Here is a 19,598-nt window from a genome sequence, read left to right on the forward strand (position 1 = left end):
TTGTACATGTGGGCACGTCATGGGAAATGGCATAGTCCCTTGTGACATATGCTCAGGCCCAGTCTTATACCAGGGCACATGATTGTTTATTTCCCGAAACCTTGGAATAGCAGGTTGGTAGTCAGCAGACCCCATCATATGGGCCACAACTTGACTCCATAATGGGTGGTCGTGCCTTGATGTATCACTAGGGATGTTGAGGTGATGGATTTCATGCCCAGCCCCCTTTATGCCCACAGAAACATTCAGTCAGACTTGTAGAGGCACATGAGCCTCACAAGTTGTAAGACACACATGTTGATCATGGTTCTTTATGCCCATCAGGTCTGGGCCCTATTGATTATCAATGGATTGCTGTCATCCCACTGACATCAACATGATACTGATGATGTATGGTTGGAAATAGACACAGATGAGGAGGAAGTCATTGTTGAGTGATGTGTGTTGGACTGTATGTGTAATTTGTTGTTGCTGCAGTGTACTTTGCATTTCTGTTCATACTCCACCCAATGCTTGTACTGATGCTTGCTTGTCCTCATATGTCAGCAGCCAACATGACAAATGATGAGAGGTGCAACTTCCTACGGAGGGCTGAGTGTTACCGCCACATCCTACATGTGCAAGCGAGATATCGCAGTATGGCCCGGTGTTTCCGACAAAAGGAGGCATCTGGGGAATGGCGTGCATTTGCACATGGGGACCCACTAAGGCCACAAGCAAGGACACAAGAGCAGGAGCAGGCACCCAAGGGATGCAGGGGGCACAGCGGCACCTCCCCTGTCAACTGCAGCTCAACCTGTTGCCACACCGGCCCAAGTATTGCCACCAGCATCTGGTGCACCCACCCAATTTGAGCAGGACCTAAGGAGGCACATGGATCGAATAATGCTGTGACTTGATAAGTTGGAGGAGGAATCTGTGGACAGTCGTAGGATGGTAAAGTACATTAAAAAGAATCTGAAAAAGGCATTAAAATGAACTTCAACTGTTTTGGACTACCTCCCAGTCCCTTGCCCTCCCTTTTAATGTATTTATCAAGTTTGGGTTGGGTTTTAGCTAGTTAGTGTTAGGTTAGTGTAGGGTAGCCATTAGTTAGGGTAGGTAGAGTGGGAGGGTCTTATCATGTTTTATTGTTTGGGGGGTTGGTTGGGGAGTCATGTTGGGGTATTTGTTTAAAAGAAAAATATATGAATAAAATACAAAAAATATATATTTGTTTACACCATAGGATAGTTAGTACATGTGTAGTTTTAGTCATTGTTGTCCTACTTGTATCGTGTTTCTTAAGGTGGTGGGGGACGATATTTAGAGTGTGGCGTCACATGTGTTAGATAAGTTTAGCATATGTTAGATAGATGTAGTTGTTTGATAAGTTTAGTTAGGATAGGTTAGTTTAGGATAGGGTAGGTTTTAGGTTGTTTTAAGGTATATGGTTATATAATAAATCTTGTTAATAATTGTGTACATTTTGTGTAAGTTGCCTGAGTATCAGGGACTTCCCATGAGAGCACTGGGCAAATTGGGGGAATGGGCAAGGGAATCCTTCCTGTCTTCAAATCCCTGAGTTACCATGTGTTTCCCCTATTGAGGAAGGATCTGTCACATTGGCTACAACATCACACGCACTGGTTCTCAGCCATGCCTGCAGTATATCATAAGGAAATGATATTTGTGTCCAAATTTAATTTTACACTCAGTTGATTGCTACTATCACACAACACCATCATACATATTTCTTATGTTAGAATCCTTGTGTGTAGCCCTCAGTCCTGCACTCATGTACTGCTTTTCTGTAATCATTGACATGGATTCAGACAATACGATCATTTAGCTGAGTAGATGCATCACAGTAAACATGGACATGTTAAATGTGTACAAGGTGGTAATTTACAGTTGGAAGTGTGAAAGTGAGATATATACAATGTCCAGGTCTGAGACCCCATTTGTGGAATTCATAGATATGTGACACAATCAAAGTCCAGGGTTGAGGGACATGTCATGAAACATGCTTAGAAGCAGCGTTGACTAGTGAGGAGGTACACAAATTGCCAATTGGTATGTAAGAGACAATGACAGTCCATAGCAGACAAGTCAACAGTGGGTGGGTGAAGAGAGCTAATTTCCTACTAAGTCAACACTGGAATGATCTTAAGCCTAGAACTAAGGAGAAAATGCCCATGTGGCACAGACTGCTGCTACTGGGTACTTTTCCTACTGAAAGTAATTTTTTTCACATCTTCATCCTCTGATATGTGTGGTGCCTCCTATGCCATTGGTGGTGCTGGTGTAGAGGTTGAGGGGACCACACATACTTCAGGGGATAAAGATGTGGAGTCCAAGCTCCTGGCAGCTGCCATTTGTGGTATGACGTATGGCATCAGTACAGCAAGGAGGAACTGCTGGTTTTTCAATATAGCTGCAACATCATGGTGGCAGGCAGCCATGTCTTCCCTGAAGAAGGCTACTTCCTGCTGAATGGACTTCATCCTGTTGTCTGTCATGCTGTTGCCAGTATGGGAGGGCAGTTGTTGTAGCCTCTCCCTCATGGCAGCAGCTATGTTCGCAAGAGACTGCTGGAGTCCACACAGTGGGGAGTGTGTGCCTCAGATGGCAGCTGTGTTTTCATTAGCTCTCACCAGGCATGTCCGCACTTCCTCTAGGCTGCCAGCCATGGTTTCCATACCCACCCACACCTGTTTGGCCAGCTCCTGCTGGAGTCCTACCCCTTTCCTCTGGAAGCTGGTCTCTGGGTCCTCGGAGTCAGGGCTGTGTCAGTACTGGCAGGTAGTATATTTTTGTTGTTGGGTGGTTCATGTGGAGACCCCGCAATGCTGTGTCCTCTTTGCAATTGAAGGGGTTGTCTGGAGGGATCCTAGGACATCCTGAAGAGCCTGTTGATTGATGGTTGTCAGCTGGTCATCCAGGTCATCAGTGAAATCCAGGACAGGCAGGTCGGCAAGAGAGCCATCATCCTCTGCAATGAGATAGTGTACAAACAATCTTTCATTCTTGTGCCAGTTGACATGACACATAATTTCTTTGGTAGTGGATGCTCAGTGACAAGTTACAGGCCAAATGTTGTGACTGTACATTATGGGATGTATCTGTATGAGCCCTTAGAGCCACCTGAGTGTCACATCAAGGGATGCTCTGGTGGCGCTGTGGGCTGCGTCATGTTTACAAGGTATCATTAAGCCACTTATTGTGGCTTGACGCCACCTTGTACATATGGCCCCTTCCCATGCATCAATTTGCGTGGAAGGGGTGTGCAATGGCTGTTGCTGTGTGTGGGCCACACCAACACCCATTGCATTTTGACGCTGCCCTAGATTTGTGTGTTTTTGTACACTGAGGCAGTGCCAGTAACTAACACCACCCCATGGGGTGGCCTTACCTAGGGGCAATGATGAAGTATATTTTAATTCCTCATCATGTTTAGCTTTGTCTATGTGTGCCGCATACCACAGCACATGTAGACCTAGCAGATTTCCTTTTTAGTTTCTACTTGTGCAGGAAGGTGCTCCTGCCCACACAACAATAACCTCTCCCTCAACGCAGCCATCCTTGCACTATGGTGCAAGGGATGCGGCTCTGGGGCAGGACAGCTATCTTTACCAGTGACACAGAGGTGGACACAAGGATGGCCGGTATGGATATGATTTTTGATGACAACTTTTGTAAATGACAGAGCATGATCCCACCTAATTTTGTACTGAGACTGTCACCTTCATTTCCATTTTGATCAGGGCCTCTAGCTAGCTTGATGGTGAGATTGCAGCTTCTTGTACAACTGTACACATGGGCCCTTATTACAAGTCTGACGGTCCAGTGACCTCCAGACTTTCAATGCTTATTGGATCACCGCCAACAGCGGCCGTCAAACTGGCACATTAGGACCGTGGTGAAAGCGTTACGGTCCAATGGCCTGGCACTGCCAGGTTGCCAGCAGCAAATGGCCTGGCAATGCCACTGGTCTTATGTCACCAGGCAAGCACTGTAATCAGCGCTGCCCTCCAGATTATGATAACCACTTTTCCACTAGCCTTTGCACGGTGGTCCAACTGCCATGCAATGTTTGATGGTAATGGGGTGTGGCTGGCCCGTGGGTGCCCCTGTACTGCCCATGCACCTGCCATGGACAGTGCAGAGGCCCCCATGGACAGCCCCTTTGCACTTTCCACTGGCTGATTTATGTTCAGTGAAAAGCGCAACATATGCTGTCACACCCAACACACCGCAACATTGGCGGTGGCTGTATTACAATCCAGCGACAATGTTGTGGTGACATTCCCACAGAGCTGGCAAGCGGAAACACGGATTCCACCCCCCGTCCCAACCAGAAGCTCGTAATGCCTACTGGGGAACAGTGGTGGCCGGCAGCTTTAGGAGGGAGGGGGGTGGGCGGGGCACACACACACACACACTCATTCTTTCACACACAGACATGCAGGCACGCACATCCATTAACAACACTCATACCATTCAAACATGCATGCACGCACCAAACATTCATTTTAAAACATCACACACACTCATCTTTCAAACACAAACGCACATCCATTAACGACATTCATACCATTCAAACATGCACCAAACATTCAATTTGAAACATCATACACATACACACACACACTTACCTTCGGCCTCCAGGTCCCAGGAGGGTTGGGACTGCTGCCTTCCCTCATTGGCTGACCTTAGGTCAGCCAATGAGGGAAGGCAGCAGTCCCAGCCTCATCACAATGTGGGATGGGGTCAGTGAGACTGCTGACCCCACCCCACTCTGTGACGAAGTGTCACTGATTGACACTCGCCCTGGGCACTTCAGGGCTTAAACTGAAGCGCCCAGGGAGAGTGTCAATTGGTGATGCTTTCCTCGTCACCCAGGGGAAGGCCTCGAGGCACCTTTGCTGGGCTGAGGAGGTCACGCCCATAGGAGCTGTGATCTCCTCAGCCCAGCAAAGTTCAGCTCAGGCAGCCAGGAGTCTGCGCAAATGGCGCATGCCTGCTCCTGGCTGCCTGACCTGAACATGAAGAGTGTCTGTCAGGCTGACCTTTGTTCAGCCTGACAGACACTCTTCATGGGGGGCAAAAGGTGGGGGGGCGTGGCCCCTCCCCCCTAAAGGACGGGCCGCCACTGCTGCGGAGGGAAGACCGCACTGCTGGTCTTACCAACACTAGACTCTCCTGGGCTGCATCCACCGCACGCCAGTATCGTAATGGGCACCATAATGCTCACAGACATATGCCATATGTTGTATTTGTTTGATTGTTTCCCCATTTCCATATGGGTAATTTGGTTGTGTCAGAGTTATTGTGGGTTCACCCTGTATGTGTTGTGTTCTACAGGTTGCAAGCTTTAGTGCAGATTTTTCTCTGGTGGCACGGTTCAGATCAGCATCAATATGTGTTGCTCAACACTGCACCATGTTAGATACGCAGGGAAGTGCCCTGTTTAGTGGTATACGGGACCGCCCTGCAATTCCCCTTGCAGTTGCACAGATTTGTTCTCCCTGCACCGAGACAGGCATTGTTGCAGCATGATAAAGGTGTGGCTGCCTTGAGGGGATGAATTGTATATGTGCTGGGTGGTGTCCCTTCCTGCACTTGTGCAAGTCATGTTAGCTAAGGTGGCCATTCAATGTGTGCTGCAAGATGCAGCACGCATGTTTTTAGGCAATGGGATATGTGGGTAATGGAGCATTTTAGCAACATCCACCACCATGACCCGACCCCAAGAACGGCATTGACTTTCTTCCTAGTCTCAGATGTCTAAGTTGTGTAGGTAGAGGAGCTTTGACAATATTCAAGGGGTGTTGTGATGGAACAGCCACAGTATTTAGACGTCTCTTCCAGCCAATGTACTGCATATGTACATGCAGTGGCGGTCCGTCCTTTAGGGCGGAGGGGACAAGCCCCCCCCACCTTTTGCCCCTCATGAAGAGTGTCTGTCAGGCTGAACAAAGGTCAGCCTGACAGACACTCTCCATGTTCAGCTCAGGCAGCCAGGAGCAGACATGCGCGATTTGCGCACACTCCTGGCTGCCTGAGCTGAACTTTTCTGGGCTGAGGAGGTCACAGCTCCTATGGGCGTGACCTCCTCGGCTCAGCAAAGGTGCCTCGAGGCCCTCCCTTGGGTGACGAGGAAAGCGTCACCAATTGACACTCTCCCTGGGCGCTTCAGGTTTAAGCCCTGAAGTGCCCAGGGCGAGTGTCAATCAGTAACACTTCGTAACAGAGTGGGGGTGGGGTCAGCAGTCTCACTGACCCCATCCCACTCTAAAGTCAGCCAATGAGAGAAGGCAGCAGTCCCAACCCTCCTGGGACCTGGAGGCTGAAGGTAAGTGTGTGTGTGTGTGTGTGTGTGTATGTGTGTGATGTTTTAAATTGAATGTTTGGTGCGGGCGTGCATGTTTGAGTGTTGTTAATGGTTTGCGTGTGTGTGTGAAAGAATGAGTGTGTGCGATCTTTTAATATTAATGTTTGGTGCGTGCGTGCAGGTTTGAATGGTATGAATGTTGTTAATGGATGTGCGTGCATGTGTGAAAGAATGAGTGTGTGTGATTTAAAATGAATGTTTGGTGCGTGCATTCATGTTTGAATGGTATGCGTGTTGTTAATGGATGTGCGTTCGTGTCTGTGTGTGAAAGAATGAGTGTGTGTGTGTGTGTGCGTCCCGCCCGCCCCCTCCCTCCTAAAGCTGCCGGCCGCCACTGTGTACATGTTGGAGTATAGCACTGGTGACTGGCATATGTCCATGCTGGGTATATGTTGGAGTTCATAGCACAACCAAGGCGTGTGTACGTGTGTTGCTTGTGTGGAGATGGGGCATCTTAAATTAGAGCCAATGTGTCCCGATGGATCCTTTAGCATGCATTGAGTGTGTCTTATGTGCCTTCCCCTTCTGGCATTTGTAAAACTGCAGTTATTTCCCCCATGAAACTTACCCTGCATTTGTGGTGGTAGTTGGAAGTCTGCGCTGTCCTGTCCTTGGATTCCTGTGACCAGCTCTTCCGGTACGACCGCTGCAACCATCTCCTCCAGCTCATCCATGTCCTCCTGTGGTGCAGGACTTCCACCTCCAGTCTGCAGTGCTGCCTTTCTGGTCCTGGCCATTTTCTCCTTAGTTCTGTGCTTGCAATCATGCCAGCGCTTCTTGCGCTCAGTGACAGTTCTCTTCACCTCTACCACACTGGTGATTTTGTCCACTATTTGCTGCCCTATAGCCTCTCTCTTACCAATTGACAATTTGGAAGTGATGAAAAGCTGGTATTGTTGCTCTTCCTCTCTGACAAGGAAGTTGTGCTCCTCCTCACTGAACCGACACTTGCTTTTTCTTTTCCTTTTCCTGGGACTTCTGTGTATCCCCGTGGCTGGTGGTTGGGTGTTAGGGATCTTCCATTTGTCTCTCCTGGCCTTCTGCATCCATCTTCCCTTGCAATTGCACTCTTTCCTCCATTGCGTTTAAATTTGACGCTAATGTGGTCTAAAGATAGGGCTAACCTGTTTGCGACATATTTTTGTACAGCAAAACAGGCTAGCGGCACTTTCGCAGCATTAACTTCATTTTGCCCTACAACAGGGCGCAAGGGTAAGCGTCATTTTGTTTGACGTTGACCATTCATTATCACCAGCTTGCTCCATTCCATAAATATGGCGCCCAGCTGGCGCTGATAAATAACACAAGCCGGCTCTAAACTTTTTGACACAAAACTGCGTTTGTGCAGTTTTGTGTCAAAAAGTATTATGGGCCTTAGTGAGAGAAAGCACACCATTTTCTGAATTACCCAACATTTTTGAAGTATTTCCAAACAAAGAGTAGGAAAGACTGTGTGCATTTTTGTCTGTTTGTAAAAAGTACGGGTTAATTCCAACAAACACTACACCATAGGCGACTGAAAGCACCTGTGTTCAATTATTTGTCAGAAAATGCATATATTACAGTAGCATAGCTTCCCAAACACCCCCTGAAGCTGCACCCCTGCCTAGCAAAGGGCCAAGGAAGGGGCTACCTGCATCCCCTCGACAGGTGTGAGGAAGGCAAGACTCTGGGACAACAAAGCGAGGTGTCTGGTGACAGACCCACCCCGCGTGTGGGGAGTCATAGATATATCTCGCTCAGGTATGGTCGGACCAGGCCGGGCAAGCCCATGCAGCCCCAGAGACCCAGACACCGTCATCGAACGTCACTGGAATGTGCAGTGCGGCGAGGATCTGCACAAGACTGTGCGGGGCTGCACCTCTCCGAGCCTCCGAAGGAGCGCTCGGTGGAGCAGGATCGGCGGGAATGGAGCCATGGAAACCACGCTGATTTCGGTAACAGAAATGAAAATACTAATATACGTCGCAGCTCTATAGCTGTATTGCGATCAAATTCGATGGTACTAATTATACATATACCTCAAAGACACGAAAGACTGGATTGAGCGGTCAGGAGTGCAACCTGTGACCTAGAAGGCACACGAATTTACCTGAGCATTAATTCACAAACCTACCTCACTGGCGTTCGAACCGTGACATGCTCTGCAACAGGTGCAGTACCATTTGTATCATTGCTTGCTGACTGTCTCCTGTGAGAAACAAGCTTTTATTGCAGTAGACACGTTCATTTGATTTGAGGAGTGCCTTTCCGGCTTGGAGCCGTGGCCTCTAGATTACGCACAGCTCTCCATAGCAGATGGATTAGCGTGTTGCCATTTTATACTTTGGGGTTTATTTACAACTCCCTTGCGCCGCCAGTGCATCACTTTTTCCCATATAAAAAGTGACCCACCGGTGTCGCAAGGGCTTGTCAATAAGCCCCTATGTTTGAAGATTTACGACCTGCAAATTGGATCAAGAGTTTTTTTGTTTTTTTTACTTTGACTGAAGACTGCGACTTTGTGGCTACACAGCGATCTTTGCAGGTGGAGGCTACCATAGTGGGGATGGGCCACAACCTGCATTTGACTCACAGATGTACGCAGGAGGTACATTAGCCCGTGTATCTGTCTTAGTTTGTCACCTTTGAACTGTACAGAGATATTAACGGTGGGTGCATTAACTCAGCGAGCTACTCATGAGAATCCGGGACTTGTAATTTACAGGCAAGTCTCCGTAGCCAGTACTCAACGCACTGAGCTCTCTCTTACCTAACTGATAACGAATTAGTTGCTGTAGTCTCTATGTTTTACATGTAGGGGCTTGGGTGGGTCACACTTGCAAACTTCTCGGTGGAAGGGAGTTGATGGTAGCCAAGAATTATTTTGTAGAGTTTTAGGAACCGCTAAACCCTATTCAGCAGTGCCCAGACACTCGTCACCACCCGTGTACGGTTTATGCATTGTACTTCTCTCTCGAGCAAGGATCGTGTGTACCGTGGGACTAGAGTAAAAACAGAGGCAGGACATGAGTGTAAACTGGAGGGACGGGGGTGTGATAGGCACACACATCCCTTTGCTGAATAGCAATAGATCTAGAACAGGGGATCGCTTTTTTCTGAGGAAAAGTTCTCGTAGACCTAAAGGCCGTAATATTACAACAAAGGGGCGTTCCACCTCTAATCCATGCCCCAATAGCTGGCTCTGATATCCAAACAGCCTCCGGCACATGCATCACTCTACATGGAGAATATGATAGCAGCTATGCACTGACTTACTCCTGCTATACATGTTTGCATTGTTAATGTGCGCATTGTGCTCATGGTGGTCGGAAATGAGGGATAGAGAGTATAACAAAGCTGCCAATGTTTGAGATTGCTATGCGTGACATTTTCATAATTTCAGTGTAATTATGAGTGACCTTTCGAGGATTATGAGTGACACTTCCTTGCAAGCAAAATGAAGCGATCAAGACGAGGGAACCATATAAATATAGTAATATATATATATATATATATATATATATATATATATCATGATCCTATACCTTCTGTTGTACTCAAGTGCCACCTTGTGGACTTTGATAAACACTACTTGGAGCATACCTAGCAAAGTGAGAAATTGGAACAAGAAGGTTTTACCGCACCTCAGGACTTGCGTGACAAAATCAGGCATTGCAATAATGCAGGAAAACGACCAAAAATGTGTTACTCTAACGCAAGATGTGTGACACTTGGTAGGGCTGGTATAAGATGATGAGTCTGGGAGGCTGAGGTGTAATTTTCGAAAGTAATTTTTTCCTGGGGTGGGCATTGAATGCTCGGAGCATACCCACGCAAATACAGTGCAGACAAAATATGTAAGTAATCTCAGAGAGGCCTAGGGACTCATAGTGGAGCTATAGTAGTAGGTAAGCGAGTTTAAAGGCCAATATTTACTCAATAAGCAAGAAAGGTAAACTGGGTGCTCTGTGCAATGCTTGCCCGCTGCTGTGCCATAGGTTTCTGATATCTCTATAACATGACTCATACGTCTCAGCTGCACATGTGACTGTTTTAAGCCCCAGTGGCATGTGATAGATGTTGTAGGGGAAAAGTTCTTTATTGTTTAAGCAAAGTCGTCTCTGTTTGGAAGCAAAATGCAAAAAGATGTCAACTATAGTCGTATCAGTTGCAGATTCCATACGAAAAAATGTTTCCATGTCATTTGTCACTTGTGTAGAGCGCAACTGCCACAGGCATGAGAATGGATCGACCTCTTTGTTTGGCTGCACATAATTGTGTGGTTGTAGAAAGACTTTCGTGAAAAGAGGTGGGTGAAATTCATGAGCTCCCGACGCCTCATCTGGTAGTGTTGTGTTCTACATGGTTCTTCTTAATCACGCCGATCACGCTTCATGCACCTTTGCTTATTTAAGCGGAAAGTGGTTGCCTTCTTGTCTGGAATACAGATTACCTTGGGCTTGCATTATTGGGGTTTAATAGTTCCGTAGTTAATGGATGTTTTTCTGGCGGTTGCCTAGGTATCACTCAGGGACAGAAAATTTGAAAGAGCTGTTTTTGCAGCCTTCTAAAACGGGATATATTTTGTTCTGTCTTTATCTGGGTGGTGGGTGATTTCAAATCTTGCTGGCCGAGACGGCAAACATGTGCCTTCTTTAAGATTTTGGTAACGATTTTACAACAGCCCTCTTTGCTGTTCAAGAATAAGATCTGCCTCTAGGATGACTCCAAATATTTATTCCGAGTCAGCAATATTAAATATAAGGGATTGCTATTGTCTAACTCTCTAACTCATTAAATCATCAACATTCTGACTAAAAAAACAAAATAGCGAAATTTCAGGTTTCTCCAGTTTTCCAGCTTTCTACTCAGAAATTGCCGAATTGAGTCAAAATGCTGAACAGATTGGCTCAGCACTATGCACAGATATTTTGTTAAGTATGCACACATTTTTTTAAAATAATGGCAAGACGTGTTTATTAGGGCTGACAATTCATATTACATGTGCATCGGAAAGGAACTAAACAAAAAGTGGATTGCGACTCAGTAGTTTGCCATTTTATCGTTTGCCCGAAAACTCCGTAGTTTGCTTTGAACCAAGCCTCGTTTCGGGGCTGAAATTTCACTTTGAAGGATGTTGGGGTGCGTAGATGTTCATTACCCAGGGATTACTTTGAGGATTATGTTTCTTTCCCCACATGCCTCTTAATCAACCCACTATCCTAGAGGAAGATTCATACCTATTGTGCTCTGCAGGAATCGTTTCTTTCCACTTGGTCAATATCTCATGGGACCTTTGTCTCAAGCTATTTATTATTTCACACGAACGTTTATGCAATCTAATGACGCTCAGATTGCTCTGCGTTTGAACCAAGATGCGGGACAGGTTCACTGACACAATACAATTGAAAAAATATTGTGTCCTAAGATCGTTTACTACAATATCGTGCTTCTGCACTTATAATAGTAAGTCTGAAAATATTGGAAAAATATTGCGACACTAATATCATCCAAAAATAGACACATATCATTTTATAAATCAGGTATAGAGGATAAAGTAGTAAATGTTAAGTATTTTAATATAAAATGTAGTATAATATCATTGAAATATATTCTACTAGTATTCAATAATATATACATATATATATATATATACACACACAAATATATATTTGTATAACCACACAAAGACATATATGTGCATTTGTGTGTGTGTGTGTATGTGTGTATTTTATTTTAACATTTCACCTATGCTGCATAACATTACAATTCTTTCAGGTTAAAACATGAAGGAATTAGATCATTTGAAGTCCTAGCAGAAGGGCCACGTAGTGAAAGGGGTATGAAAATAACCATTCCCTTTTGATGTACACACCTCAAATTGTCTCCCAACCATTTTCGATGGAGAGCACTGGTCTCTAGACAATGTGCACTCTATGAATAGCATAAATACAAAGAATGGCAGCAGTGCACAACAGTGAATCATTGAATATGGATAGACGAAAACACTAAATAAGAGAAATAGAGAAAGTTGTATGAAATACACATCATAATGTCTTAATATTATCTGTAAAATGTTTAGTCCTATTAGCATTTTCTAATGTATTTATTTTCTTCATGCTGCTACTGAAAGATCCCTCATTTTAAGTAAAGCCCAGTAAATTCCAAAGATGTTCCAAGACTTGTGTAAAGGAGAAGGAAGGAGCCCTCTCAAAATGGTGAGGGCTTTGAGATTCTCTCCCCCTTGCATAGTGTCACCACCCAACGGATTACATGCTCCAAGCACTTATCATTCCCTTTCGTAGATATTCAATAGCAGAACCGGACCGGCCATTCTGACACTCATTGAGGTAAGCTAAATATAAGGTAGCACAGCACTCAGTTTACACTTATCTCAAACTCACCTCATTTTACAAAAAAAAGCATTTTAGAAACCTCACAATCTTTTTCATTAGTGCAATAACATGAATTATCAATACAATGCGGACTCTCAGAGCACCAGCTCTCCTAACTTGTATTCTCTCAGTGGTACATTTGCGTGACGTTCACCTTGGCTGCAAAACATATTGTCTTGGCCTCGAAATTTAAATTGCGCTAGCGAGATTTGTGAAATTAGGAACTTCTTTATATTCGGAATTAAGCAATGCCAGCTCACTTTCGGCCACGTGAGACTGGTTTGCGCAGAAAATGTCTTGTCTACAAACATTTTCTATTTGAAACAGTGTCCTGAAAGTTTCTTGCATGACTTTTCATTCCCTCACTTTGAAACCCAAGAAATCCACAAAACACTTTTCACACTAAAGGCATAATTTCACACTTTCTCTATCAAATTTCACGAAGAAAAATATGCATTTTGGTACACCCCCTAGTGTTTTCACCTTCTTCTCTTGTCTTTATTTGAACCTGCGATGTCTATGGAAGGAGAAAAACGCACTGAATTGCATATAGAATCAGCTCTCCTTCGTTTAGCAAGATGCCGCTTGTTGCTCTTTGTGGTAAAAAGGTAGAGAGAGGAGGCAGTGTCCTATCGTGTCTGTGGCCCCAGATTAATTGCAACCTCGGCTAGAGCCAGAGCCCAAGCTGTAGCTGGAGCAGCGCTTGATCCTCAGTTGGCTGGCCCACCTAGAGTCCCATTTCATCCACTTGCAGAGTGTGTTCACATTGCAAGACTCATATTTCTTCTCTATGTTTTGTACTGTTAGAGGTATGTGTATAGTTTACAGTCTTCCTTTATCAGGTAAGTAGTGAGTCAGTGAGCCTTCTAAATGGTTTCAATTATTTCATCGCATACGAGTCTGATTCATCTTGTGAAGGTGTACCATCAGTATTGTGTGTCGGGCTTAGGTGGATGGCGTGCATTTAATGTCATGTGGGTAAATGTTTTTAGTTTTTTGGTGGATGGAGGTGGACAGTTATACTAGACTGATGTCTCTTCTGGGTCTTTATACCTGTCCCATTGTCCAGCAAATAGATATAAGTGCGCGTAACACAGGTAGCTGGCGCTCTCTTTTGGCTCAGAGGCACTCAGCCATCCACCTGGAGGGGCCCAAGGACATCTGTGAGAAATGGGAATGTCAGGGGCCCTTCCCTACATTCTGCATAGATTAGCCCCACTATTTTGCATTACACCACTGTCTGCAGTGAAGCTCAACTATAAGCCAAATATGAAGTGCGTATGCAATGTTCAGTCTGTTTTGCCTAATTTGTACTGTTGGAGTGTGTGTGGCATATTAGAGACGTGTTTCTGTGAACCATGCGCCATTTCTGGACTTTGTTGGGTGTATGCAAGGTGTTCAGTTTAATAAAGTATGTTATGCGTGTGGTTTCGTTCTGTACATTACTGTTTGGAACAAATTGAATATCGTTTATAGACACATCAGTGCAGCTTTGGATGTGAGGAATGCTCTTTCTATGGTGTTATTTTGGCTGGTTTAGTGCCCGCTCTATAATATTTAATTATAGTTGCATTCACATAGCTTTTCGTAAGCATGAAAACTCACCAAAGTGCTCTTGCTGGAAAGAGAGTGCACTGGTCTGTACATTGTGGTTGTTTATAACGGTTTGTGTTTGTAATGTGGCGCAAGTCGGTAGTGTTTTTTGTGATGAAACTGATGCTGTTACCATTGCAAGGGTGGCTTATATGTGAGAAACATTCTGGTGTTCTGCATGGTTGACATTCCCTTGATATTATAGTGTTACTGCAGTAGTGCAACTGTGCTTGTGATTGGAGTGGAGCAAAGAGCACTGAGGGATGGCTGTCATTTCTACCATAGCAACCCCACAAAATAAAATGATGGACCGAGTGTTGAAACTTTTCAAACACTCACCCCCAGTCACAGATCTTGGTTTAATTCATTGTTATTTTGCTTGCCACCTCACCCTAGTTTGTGCCCAGCTATCCAGATGAGACTTGACCCTAACCCTGATGGTAACAGTCCAGCCTGTACTGCGAGGCCAGGTCCTCCATGGACTGGAAACAAGCATCCTGGGACAGGTTTTGGGGTATCACCCCTCATCAGCCATGCTAGCTGTAATCCAGTGGTGAAGCGAGCAAGGGACCCATGTCTGCGTATACCTTGGCCACTTAGGGTGCACATACCAACACCACAAAAACAAAATGATGAATGAAGTGTTGAAACTTTTCAAACACTCACCCACAGTCACAGATATGGGGTTTTTCCACTGTGATTTTGCTCGCCATGTCAACACAGTGTGGACCCAGCTATCTGCAAATCAGTCTTGACTCTGCTCCCCATGGGAACAGCCCAGCCTGAAATACCAAGCCTGGTCCTCCCTGGAACAAAAACAAGCATCCTGGGACCAGTTTCAGGGTATCACTGCATATCAGCCAGGCTAGTTTGAATCCATTGGCACAGCGAGCAAGGGACTCACGTCTGGGCATACCCTGGTAAATTTGGGCACACATAGCAATACCACAAATAAAATGATGGACGGAGTCTCAAAACTTTTCAAACACTCACCCCCAGTCACAGATCTCGGGTATTTCCATTGTTATTTTGCATGTAATTTCAACCCAAGATATATACAAATCAGTGTTGACCCTGCTCCCCTTGGGAACAGTCCAGACTGAACTGCCAAACAAGGTCCTCCCTGGTCTGGAAACAAGAATCCTGGGATCCATTATCAGGAGTACCACTCCTCATCAGCCAGCCTAGCTTGAATCCTGGGACCCAGATCTGGGTAAACCCACTTAGAGCACACATAGAAACACCATAAAATAAAATGATGAACTGAGCGTTGAAACTTTTCAAACATTGACCCACAGTCACAGATCTGGGTTTAATCCATCTTTATTTTGCACGCCATGTGACCCCAATTAGGACCCAGCTATATGCAAATCAGTCTTGACCCTGCTCCCCATGGGAACAGTCCAGCCCAAACTGCTAAGCCAGAACCTACCTGGACTGGAAACAAGCATCCTGGGACCGTTTTCAAGGGTATCACCCCTCATCAGCCACGCTAGCTTTAATCCAGTGGCACATGGAGCAAGGGACCCACGTTTGGCCATACCTTGTCCACTTTGAGTGCACATAGCAACACCCCAAAATAAAATGACAATAAAAAGTGCACTGTTCTGTGGATTGTGCTTGTTTAGAAGGGTTTGTGCTTGTAATGTGGCCCAAGTCTGTAGTATGTTTTGTGATACATAAATCAGTTACAGTGCAGTTACAGGTGCTATAGTAATTGGTGCTGTTACCATAGCACCTGTAACTGCACCAGAGCGTGCAATGAAATGAAGAGGAATAAGATATAACAAGCTTAATCCTTCCAGGCATAATTGAGGGTGGTTCAAAAGGTGTGGCTTGCAAGCGTGGCTTATATGTGAGAAACATTCTGGTGTTCTGAATGGTTGGCTTGATATTATAGTGTTACTGCAATAGTGTAACCGTGCTTATGATTGGATTAGAGTAAAGAGCAGTGAGAGGTGGCTGTCATTTTTACCATCCTTGCATGGAAGAAAGGTGCTGGTTTTTGTACGAGTACAGTCCTCAATCATTTGTTTTATTTACCAGTCTTGATGCACTCGGGTTCCTGGGTGAATCAGTTCTTAATTTATTTCCTTAATTACAACTTGTATTGGGCATTTCTTGTCTTGGTTTGTTAGAAAGTTCTATAATTTTGCTGCCTGTGCCGAAAAAGACACTGCAATGCATGGCACGTTGTAGGGCACGGGGATTAGTAGGGGTACCACTCTGCAGTTAAGGTTTTTCCTCTTGAAGTATCTGGCTATAAGTATCCAGTGAAGAGCTGAGTTGGGGAGTACTGTCATGGGGGCAAGCTTGTGGTGCTTGTCTGTCTACTGTACTTTCGATTCTTTGAAATCTAAATGGGGAGAGTGGAGAGCCTAGATAATTTTTGTTTTACGTAGTCCAGCTGGGGCAAGACAAGGAAGATGGTATGTTGGAGCTTCTGGGTGAAACCTAGGAGTGGGATGATACATAAGAGAGTATGCATGGTGTAGAAGGTGTTTCTTGTTACTTGGTTCATTTACGGCACAAGAGATATGCTCTCACTCACACCCAAATTCAGGTGTATTACTTCAAAGGACGTCACTAGAGGAGGCAGATTGTTACTGGTTGGTTGCTCTTCCATATTCTGCAGGATAAGGTCACAGCTTTAGAAGAAGTGAATTTCAGTTGTTTCCTCAGCATCTACGAGCAACTGCTCGAAGGCAATGCCCTTTTCAGAAATGCTTGGATCAGTTGGGTTTTCCAGCTTCAGAATGATCTGTGTCTCATTAGCTTGAGGACTTGCTGTAGTCTGGTAACAGACAGAGTTAGGTGTTGAAGAGTAGGGAAGTGATTGAGCCTTGAACTATCCCAGAACCAGTGGAAAAAGGAGCTAGCGTAAAAGCGTGGAAGCAAATTATACTAGAGCTCTCAGAAAGGTGATAGAGCATCCTGTCTATTTGGTTTCAGGAGCTCAGGGCAGATTCAATATCTATCGGTCTATTACAATGTGATACATTGTTGAAGTAAGATGATTATAATTACATCATACTAAGAATATAATGCAGACTTTAGAATTCAGTCAAGTTAAAGCAGTTTATAATATATTATTATTGAAATCATATTACTTTTAACATTACTTATGTACTACAAATCTGTAAAAGGTTCTGCCATATTTTAGATCACTATACTCATTTTCTTTGCGAGAGCGTCAGTGTTACTGCTTGCATATGAGTGAGGACATATAGGGCAGCAATGATCATCATTGTGGAAGCAGTGCGGTTATTGAGAAAAACAATGGGAGCCAGCCCATGTCCAATTCTTATTCTTCTGCCCCCCTCCCCCACCCCCTATTTTGCATGCAAAAGACTCTTAGGCATTAATGTAAAGTAAGTTGGTAGATCCAAAAACCCACAGAATCGGAATGAGTGCAGAAAACGACCACATATTTAAAATGTGTATAGACACTGCGTTCATTTATAGTGGATGCAAAAGTTCCCATGCGGTGTCTCCCCCTAGGTTGGTTTATCACATCAGGTACATCTTGCAGATTTAAAGTAGTTCAATGTTAGGGCTTCTTTCCAGGTTCTCGGACAGATAAGAAGAACTGTCCTGTTTCCCAGGTGCTTTGCTCAGGCATGTCTTGGGTATGTCTTTTTTTACATAGTGCTTCATATGCCTTTCTAATGCCCCAGTCACAAGTTGCCGTAAAACTCTAGTGTTGACACCAGGATTGGATTTACAAATGACCTGGAGTTCCCAATACCCATTAATAATCGCAACCCTGCAATTTTCCCCTAATCAATTCCGGTAAGTCAGACCTTTAAGAAATATACAGGATGACATGCCCACTAATTACCAAGATAAATGTCCTTCGGTTGATATGCACCACATTCTGAATATTGTACATCTCACCCTAAGGTGTCTGCATTTATATTGTCTGTCTGATAAGTACCTCAAGCCCTTCCATTCCACTTATGATAAGAGCTCAAGTATTCCATGTACCAGTTCCAAAAGTATGGAAGGCTAAATTGATCTTTCAAGAATTCAAACTTATGACACTTGTGACCTGAACATCTTAGATATGTGTGAGCGTTTAAATCTCTGAGTCCAATTTTCATCTCATTTAATATAGATGAATATTCATTTACAAGGTGTTTCAAATCGCACTTCTTCGATACCCAGGTAGAAACATAAGGTAGGTTGCACAATGCTGAAGCCCTAAATTGCATACTAAATTAGCTGCAGAGATATTGCCCTTAACACAATGCTGTGTTAGTTTATGGAACCAAAACACAAAGAAATTATGTATATAAGTATGGAGCTACTTCAGTGACGGTTCACATATGAACTCAAGTTTCTGAGTTACTCCTGTATTTCTATTATCAATTTACAGTCATCGGAAGGGCACACCGTGCTAGTTTTATTTTATGAATTAGAGGTCACAGTCAAATAACTAAATTGCCAGTGGATCTCTACATGTTTTTGGCTCCTTTTGAAAAGGGTATCAGAACTCCACGATAAAGAAACCTGGAACCTAAAAGGGAGTACAGTCAAGTTTAGTGTCTGGCGCAACTGGCAGCGTGTGCTTTCAAACATTCACATAGACAAAGATTTCGGAGAGGTAATAAGCTCCCTTACAGACCTCCAGGGAGCTCTCAGTCCGCAGCCCAAATGTCCATTAGGATCAAAAGCAGGCAAGGGGACTGTGTCAGCCAACTGAGAGATTTTAACTAGATGAAAAGGAGCATCAGTGGTCTTTCATTGGTGCTGGGACATACTCTTTTGTTCGCAGAGTCACTATTTAACAGATATTTACCTGCATTTTTTGGGGTATCTCTGGAGTTTTCAATGGACAAAAGGCTCGCTAATTACACTAGTGCATATTTTTATGCAGGTTGCATCTAAGATCTCTAGAGGGCTGGTTGGTGGCCCTGGACTGATGCTGGCTTCTTGGGTTTAGGTTACTTCTATTGCTCTAAGCAGTTCTTCAGTAAGTTAGCAGGCAATCGTTTGGGTTGAATTCCCAATTTATTTCCAGCTGGGGGAGAATGGTCCACAGATTTCAAAATACTGAAAGACACAAAACACAGACCTCAGAAGCCAAGGGGTAGGCCTAAGCACTCGTCGACATATATCTTAAAGCAATGGTTCCCAACCTTTTGATTTCTGTGGACCCCCACTTTAACATTAATGGAACCCAGGGACCCCCACTGAAGCATCATTGGAATCTGGGGACCCCCCGCCTGAGTCATTACTGGCAGCTGGGG

General features: G+C 44.6%; 1 protein-coding gene across 7 annotated transcripts in view; it reads left to right on the forward strand.

Annotated features, from left to right (window-relative positions):
• Positions 1-19,598, forward strand: part of ARHGEF4 (Rho guanine nucleotide exchange factor 4) — a 1,288,638-nt gene that overhangs the window by 355,055 nt on the left and 913,985 nt on the right. Inside the window, exon 1 of one of the 7 annotated variants that reach the window (XM_069213713.1) lies at positions 8,299-8,313. The exons of the other annotated variants lie outside the window; for them this stretch is intronic. The gene's annotated coding sequence lies outside the window, so the exon portion shown is untranslated. Of the gene's footprint in view, positions 1-8,298; positions 8,314-19,598 lie in introns of those variants that run through there. 7 annotated transcript variants of the gene reach the window in all.

Source organism: Pleurodeles waltl, chromosome 11, assembly GCF_031143425.1.
Source record: "Pleurodeles waltl isolate 20211129_DDA chromosome 11, aPleWal1.hap1.20221129, whole genome shotgun sequence".
Taxonomy (NCBI): Eukaryota; Metazoa; Chordata; class Amphibia; order Caudata; family Salamandridae; genus Pleurodeles; species Pleurodeles waltl.